General features: G+C 56.6%; 1 non-coding gene across 1 annotated transcript; it reads right to left on the reverse strand.

The window, feature by feature from the left end:
* Positions 1–6,563: 6,563 nt before the first annotated feature.
* Positions 6,564–6,682, reverse strand: LOC148058228 (5S ribosomal RNA). Its single transcript, XR_015710051.1, has one exon. It is a non-coding gene; the product is annotated as a 5S ribosomal RNA (ribosomal RNA).
* Between the last annotated feature and the right edge of the window lie 818 nt (positions 6,683–7,500).

Here is a 7,500-nt window from a genome sequence, read left to right on the forward strand (position 1 = left end):
ACCAGAGTTCTCCGCGGCCATCCACTCCAACCTTGTCCGACTTTGAGGCACCAGGCTCGGCCACCCTCCGAGCCTTTTCCTTCCCTCTCCTGTTATGGTGCCTCCCTATTAACCTCTAGGTGGTTGCGCTCGTGACATCAAAAAGACCACTTTTTGCAGAGCAGTCACACTCGGAAAAAATTTCTTTCGTCAGGCAAAAGAACCAGAGTTCTCCGCGGCCATCCACTCCAACCTTGTCCGACTTTGAGGCACCAGGCTCGGCCACCCTCCGAGCCTTTTCACTCCCTCTCCTGTTATGGTGCCTCCCTATTAACCTCTAGGTGGTTGCGCTCGTGACATCAAAAAGACCACTTTTTGAGGAGCAGTCACACTCGGAAAAAATTTCTTTCGTCAGGCAAAAGAACCAGAGTTCTCCGCGGCCATCCACTCCAACCTTGTCCGACTTTGAGGCACCAGGCTCGGCCACCCTCCGAGCCTTTTCACTCCCTCTCCTGTTATGGTGCCTCCCTATTAACCTCTAGGTGGTTGCGCTCGTGACATCAAAAAGACCACTTTTTGCAGAGCAGTCACACTCGGAAAAAATTTCTTTCGTCAGGCAAAAGAACCAGAGTTTTCAGCGGTCATCCACTCCAACCTTGTCCGATTTTGAGGCACCAGGCTCGGCCACCCTCCGAGCCTTTTCCTTCCCTCTCCTGTTATGGTGCCTCCCTATTAACCTCTAGGTGGTTGCGCTCGTGACATCAAAAAGACCACTTTTTGCAGAGCAGTCACACTCGGAAAAAATTTCTTTCGTCAGGCAAAAGAACCAGAGTTTTCAGCGGCCATCCACTCCAACCTTGTCCGATTTTGAGGCACCAGGCTCGGCCACCCTCCGAGCCTTTTCACTCCCTCTCCTGTTATGGTGCCTCCCTATTAACCTCTAGGTGGTTGCGCTCGTGACATCAAAAAGACCACTTTTTGCAGAGCAGTCACACTCGGAAAAAATTTCTTTCGTCTGGCAAAAGAACCAGAGTGTTCAGCGGTCATCCACTCCAACCTTGTCCGATTTTGAGGCACCAGGCTCGGCCACCCTCCGAGCCTTTTCACTCCCTCTCCTGTTATGGTGCCTCCCTATTAACCTCTAGGTGGTTGCGCTCGTGACATCAAAAAGACCACTTTTTGCAGAGCAGTCACACTCGGAAAAAATTTCTTTCGTCTGGCAAAAGAACCAGAGTTTTCAGCGGTCATCCACTCCAACCTTGTCCGACTTTGAGGCACCAGGCTCGGCCACCCTCCGAGCCTTTTCACTCCCTCTCCTGTTATGGTGCCTCCCTATTAACCTCTAGGTGGTTGCGCTCGTGACATCAAAAAGACCACTTTTTGCAGAGCAGTCACACTCGGGAAAAATTTCTTTCGTCTGGCAAAAGAACCAGAGTTTTCAGCGGTCATCCACTCCAACCTTGTCCGATTTTGAGGCACCAGGCTCGGCCACCCTCCGAGCCTTTTCACTCCCTCTCCTGTTATGGTGCCTCCCTATTAACCTCTAGGTGGTTGCGCTCGTGACATCAAAAAGACCACTTTTTTCAGAGCAGTCACACTCGGAAAAAATTTCTTTCGTCTGGCAAAAGAACCAGAGTTTTCAGCGGTCATCCACTCCAACCTTGTCCGATTTTGAGGCACCAGGCTCGGCCACCCTCCGAGCCTTTTCACTCCCTCTCCTGTTATGGTGCCTCCCTATTAACCTCTAGGTGGTTGCGCTCGTGACATCAAAAAGACCACTTTTTGCAGAGCAGTCACACTCGGGAAAAATTTCTTTCGTCTGGCAAAAGAACCAGAGTTTTCAGCGGTCATCCACTCCAACCTTGTCCGATTTTGAGGCACCAGGCTCGGCCACCCTCCGAGCCTTTTCACTCCCTCTCCTGTTATGGTGCCTCCCTATTAACCTCTAGGTGGTTGCGCTCGTGACATCAAAAAGACCACTTTTTTCAGAGCAGTCACACTCGGAAAAAATTTCTTTCGTCTGGCAAAAGAACCAGAGTTTTCAGCGGTCATCCACTCCAACCTTGTCCGATTTTGAGGCACCAGGCTCGGCCACCCTCCGAGCCTTTTCACTCCCTCTCCTGTTATGGTGCCTCCCTATTAACCTCTAGGTGGTTGCGCTCGTGACATCAAAAAGACCACTTTTTTCAGAGCAGTCACACTCGGGAAAAATTTCTTTCGTCTGGCAAAAGAACCAGAGTTATCAGCGGTCATCCACTCCAACCTTGTCCGATTTTGAGGCACCAGGCTCGGCCACCGTCCGAGCCTTTTCACTCCCTCTCCTGTTATGGTGCCTCCCTATTAACCTCTAGGTGGTTGCGCTCGTGACATCAAAAAGACCACTTTTTTCAGAGCAGTCACACTCGGGAAAAATTTCTTTCGTCTGGCAAAAGAACCAGAGTTATCAGCGGTCATCCACTCCAACCTTGTCCGACGTTGAGGCACCGATGTCGGCCAAGTTCTGAGCGTTCCACCGCCGAATGCCACTGGTCCTCAACACAGCGGACTTCCAATCCAACCTTGTCCGACTTTGAGGCACCGAAGTCGGCCTCAGCCCGAGCCTTCCCCCGCCGACCTCACTGGAGCCCGCCATCCAGGGACCGGCGGAGGTCGCCCGCATGACCACGGCAAAGTGTCTCAAAGTCGGGCACGACCGCTCGAGTCACCCGCCAACCCGGTCCGGGGCACCTCCAGGGACCGGCGGAGGACGCCCGCATGACCGCGGCAAAGTGTCTCAAAGTCGGGCATGACCGCTTGAGTCACCCGCCAACCCGGTCCGGGGCACCTCCAGGGACCGGCGGAGGACGCCCGCATGACCGCGACAAAGTGTCTCAAAGTCGGGCACGACCGCTCGAGTCACCCGCCAACCCGGTCCGGGGCACCTCCAGGGACCGGCGGAGGACGCCCGCATGACCGCGACAAAGTGTCTCAAAGTCGGGCACGACCGCTCGAGTCACCCGCCACCCCGGTCCGGGGCACCTCCAGGGACCGGCGGAGGACGCCCGCATGACCGCGACAAAGTGTCTCAAAGTCGGGCATGACCGCTCGAGTCACCCGCCAACCCGGTCCGGGGCACCTCCAGGGACCGGCGGAGGTCGCTCGCATGACCGCGACAAAGTGTCTCAAAGTCGGGCACGACCGCTCGAGTCGCCCGCCATCCCGGTCCGGAGCTCAACACTTTGTCGTTTTTTCCACTCCCTCCCCATTAACCTCTAGGTGGTTGCGCTCGTGACATCAAAAAGACCACTTTTTGCAGAGCAGTCACACTCGGAAAAAATTCGTTTCGTCTGGCAAAAGAACCAGAGTTCTCAGCGGGCTTCCAGTCCAACCTTGTCCGATTTTGAGGCACCAGGCTCGGCCACAGTCCGAGCCCATTCACTCCCTCCCCTGTTGTACTCGCTCCCTATTAACCTCTAGGTGGTTGCGCTCGTGACATCAAAAAGACCACTTTTTGAGGAGCAGTCACACTTAGGAAAAATCCGTTTGCGCTCACACCATCCCTCCCCATTAACCTCTAGGTGGTTGCGCTCGTGACATCAAAAAGACCACTTTTTGAGGAGCAGTCACACTTAGGAAAAATCCGTTTGCGCTCACACCATCCCTCCCCATTAACCTCTAGGTGGTTGCGCTCGTGACATCAAAAAGACCACTTTTTGAGGAGCAGTCAGACACCGAGGTTTTCTGGATTTATGTCCGTTTTCCTGGTTCTCTGACTCGGGCACCTTGTGACCGACATCCCCCCCTTCCCTGGTTCTATTTTGCCGATACTTTGGTGAGTTTTCTACCCGCAAACCAAGCCCCCCAAGCCCGCCGCCTGGTGGGGGAGCATGCCGCCTGGCCCGGTTCTATTTTAGGTCACTTTGGTGAGTTTTCTACCCGCAAACCAAGCCCCCCAAGCCCGCCGCCTGGTGGGGGAAGAGGCCCCCTGGTCCCGGTTCTATTTTAGGACACTTTGGTGAGTTTTCTACCCGCAAACCAAGCCCCCCAAGCCCGCCGCCTGGTGGGGGAAGATGCCCCCTGGTCCCGGTTCTATTTTAGGACACTTTGGTGAGTTTTCTACCCGCAAACCAAGCCCCCCAAGCCCGCCGCCTGGTGGGGGAACATGCCCCCTGGTCCCGGTTCTATTTTAGGACACTTTGGTGAGTTTTCTACCCGCAAACCAAGCCCCCCAAGCCCGCCGCCTGGTGGGGGAACATGCCGCCTAGCCCGGTTCTATTTTAGGTCACTTTGGTGAGTTTTCTACCCGCAAACCAAGCCCCCCAAGCCCGCCGCCTGGTGGGGGAAGAGGCCCCCTGGTCCCGGTTCTATTTTAGGACACTTTGGTGAGTTTTCTACCCGCAAACCAAGCCCCCCAAGCCCGCCGCCTGGTGGGGGAACATGCCCCCTGGTCCTGGTTCTATTTTAGGACACTTTGGTGAGTTTTCTACCCGCAAACCAAGCCCCCCAAGCCCGCCGCCTGGTGGGGGAACATGCCCCCTGGTCCCGGTTCTATTTTAGGACACTTTGGTGAGTTTTCTACCCGGAAACCAAGCCCCCCAAGCCCGCCACCTGGTGGGGGAAGAGGCCCCCTGGTCCCGGTTCTATTTTAGGACACTTTGGTGAGTTTTCTACCCACACTGCAGGTCCCCAAATGCCGCCATCTGGTGGGGGAACATGCCGCCTGCACCGGTTCTATTTTAAGTCACTTTGGTGAGTTTTCTGCCCACACTACGGGTCCCCAAATGCCGCCATCTGGTGGGGGAACATGCCGCCTGCACCGGTTCTATTTTAAGTCACTTTGGTGAGTTTTCTACCCACACTACGGGTCCCCAAATGCCGCCATCTGGTGGGGGAACATGCCGCCTGCACCGGTTCTATTTTAAGTCACTTTGGTGAGTTTTCTACCCACACTACGGGTCCCCAAATGCCGCCATCTGGTGGGGGAACATGCCGCCTGCACCGGTTCTATTTTAAGTCACTTTGGTGAGTTTTCTGCCCACACTACGGGTCCCCAAATGCCGCCATCTGGTGGGGGAACATGCCGCCTGCACCGGTTCTATTTTAAGTCACTTTGGTGAGTTTTCTACCCACACTACGGGTCCCCAAATGCCGCCATCTGGTGGGGGAACATGCCGCCTGCACCGGTTCTATTTTAAGTCACTTTGGTGAGTTTTCTACCCACACTACGGGTCCCCAAATGCCGCCATCTGGTGGGGGAACATGCCGCCTGCACCGGTTCTATTTTAAGTCACTTTGGTGAGTTTTCTGCCCACACTACGGGTCCCCAAATGCCGCCATCTGGTGGGGGAACATGCCGCCTGCACCGGTTCTATTTTAAGTCACTTTGGTGAGTTTTCTGCCCACACTACGGGTCCCCAAATGCCGCCGCCTGGTGGGGGAACTGCCGCCTAGTCCCGGTTCTATTTTAGGTCACTTTTCTCACTTTCTGACCCACAAATAATGCCCCAAATGCCGCCGCCTGGTGGGGGGAACTGCCGCCTAGTCCCGGTTCTATTTTAGGTCACTTTTCTCACTTTCTGACCCACAAATAATGCCCCAAATGCCGCCGCCTGGTGGGGGGAACTGCCGCCTAGTCCCGGTTCTATTTTAGGTCACTTTTCTCACTTTCTGACCCACAAATAATGCCCCAAATGCCGCCGCCTGGTGGGGGGAACTGCCGCCTAGTCCCGGTTCTATTTTAGGTCACTTTTCTCACTTTCTGACCCACAAATAATGCCCCAAATGCCGCCGCCTGGTGGGGGGAACTGCCGCCTAGTCCCGGTTCTATTTTAGGTCACTTTTCTCACTTTCTGACCCACAAATAATGCCCCAAATGCCGCCGCCTGGTGGGGGGAACTGCCGCCTAGTCCCGGTTCTATTTTAGGTCACTTTTCTCACTTTCTTACCCACAAATAATGCCCCAAATGCCGCCGCCTGGTGGGGGGAACTGCCGCCTAGTCCCGGTTCTATTTTAGGTCACTTTTCTCACTTTCTGACCCACAAATAATGCCCCAAATGCCGCCGCCTGGTGGGGGGAACTGCCGCCTAGTCCCGGTTCTATTTTAGGTCACTTTTCTCACTTTCTTACCCACAAATAATGCCCCAAATGCCGCCGCCTGGTGGGGGGAACTGCCGCCTAGTCCCGGTTCTATTTTAGGTCACTTTTCTCACTTTCTGACCCACAAATAATGCCCCAAATGCCGCCGCCTGGTGGGGGGAACTGCCGCCTAGTCCCGGTTCTATTTTAGGTCACTTTTCTCACTTTCTGACCCACAAATAATGCCCCAAATGCCGCCGCCTGGTGGGGGGAACTGCCGCCTAGTCCCGGTTCTATTTTAGGTCACTTTTCTCACTTTCTTACCCACAAATAATGCCCCAAATGCCGCCGCCTGGTGGGGGGAACTGCCGCCTAGTCCCGGTTCTATTTTAGGTCACTTTTCTCACTTTCTTACCCACAAATAATGCCCCAAATGCCGCCGCCTGGTGGGGGGAACTGCCGCCTAGTCCCGGTTCTATTTTAGGTCACTTTTCTCACTTTTCTACCCACAAATAATGGCAAAAAAAAATGCTTACAGCACCCAGTATTCCCAGGCGGTCTCCCATCCAAGTACTAACTGGGCCCGACCCTGCTTGGCTTCCGAGATCAGACGAGATCGGGCTCATTCAGGGTGGTGTGGCCGTAAGCGAGGGAAGCGCTTGTGAAATGCCCCAAAGTGTTGAAAATGTTCCCCAGGCCCCTGGTTCCCCATCCCCGCAGGAGGAGGCTCCCCAGGCCCCCTGGTTCCCCATCCCCGCAGGAGGAGGCTCCCCAAGCCCCCTGGTGCAGGAGGAGGCTCCCCAGGCCCCTGGTTCCCCATCCCCGCAGGAGGAGGCTCCCCAGGCCCCCTGGTTCCCCATCCCCGCAGGAGGAGGCTCCCCAGGCCCCATGGTTCCCCATCACCGCAGGAGGAGGCTCCCCAGGCCCCCTGGTTCCCCATCCCCGCAGGAGGAGGCTCCCCAGGCCCCCTGGTGCAGGAGGAGGCTCCCCAGGCCCCCTGGTTCCCCATCCCCGCAGGAGGAGGCTCCCCAGGCCCCCTGGTTCTCCATGCCCGCAGGAGGAGGCTCCCCAGGCCCCTGGTTCCCCATCCCCGCAGGAGGAGGCTCCCCAGGCCCCCTGGTTCTCCATGCCCGTAGGAGGAGGCTCCCCAGGCCCCCTGGTTCTCCATCCCCGCAGGAGGAGGCTCCCCAGGCCCCCTGGTTCTCCATCCCCGCAGGAGGAGGCTCCCCAGGCCCCCATGTTCTCCATGCCCGCAGGAGGAGGCTCCCCAGGCCCCTTGGTTCTCCATCCCCGCAGGAGTAGGCTCCCCAGGCGCCCTGGTTCTCCATCCCCGCAGGAGGAGGCTCCCCAGGCCCCCTGGTTCTCCATCCCCGCAGGAGGAGGCTCCCCAGGCCCCATGGTTCCCCATCACCGCAGGAGGAGGCTCCCCAGGCCCCCTGGTTCCCCATCCCCGCAGGAGGAGGCTC

The sequence above is a fragment of the Callionymus lyra genome, unplaced genomic scaffold (assembly GCF_982586985.1).
Source record: "Callionymus lyra unplaced genomic scaffold, fCalLyr1.hap1.1 HAP1_SCAFFOLD_127, whole genome shotgun sequence".
Lineage (NCBI taxonomy): Eukaryota > Metazoa > Chordata > Actinopteri > Syngnathiformes > Callionymidae > Callionymus > Callionymus lyra.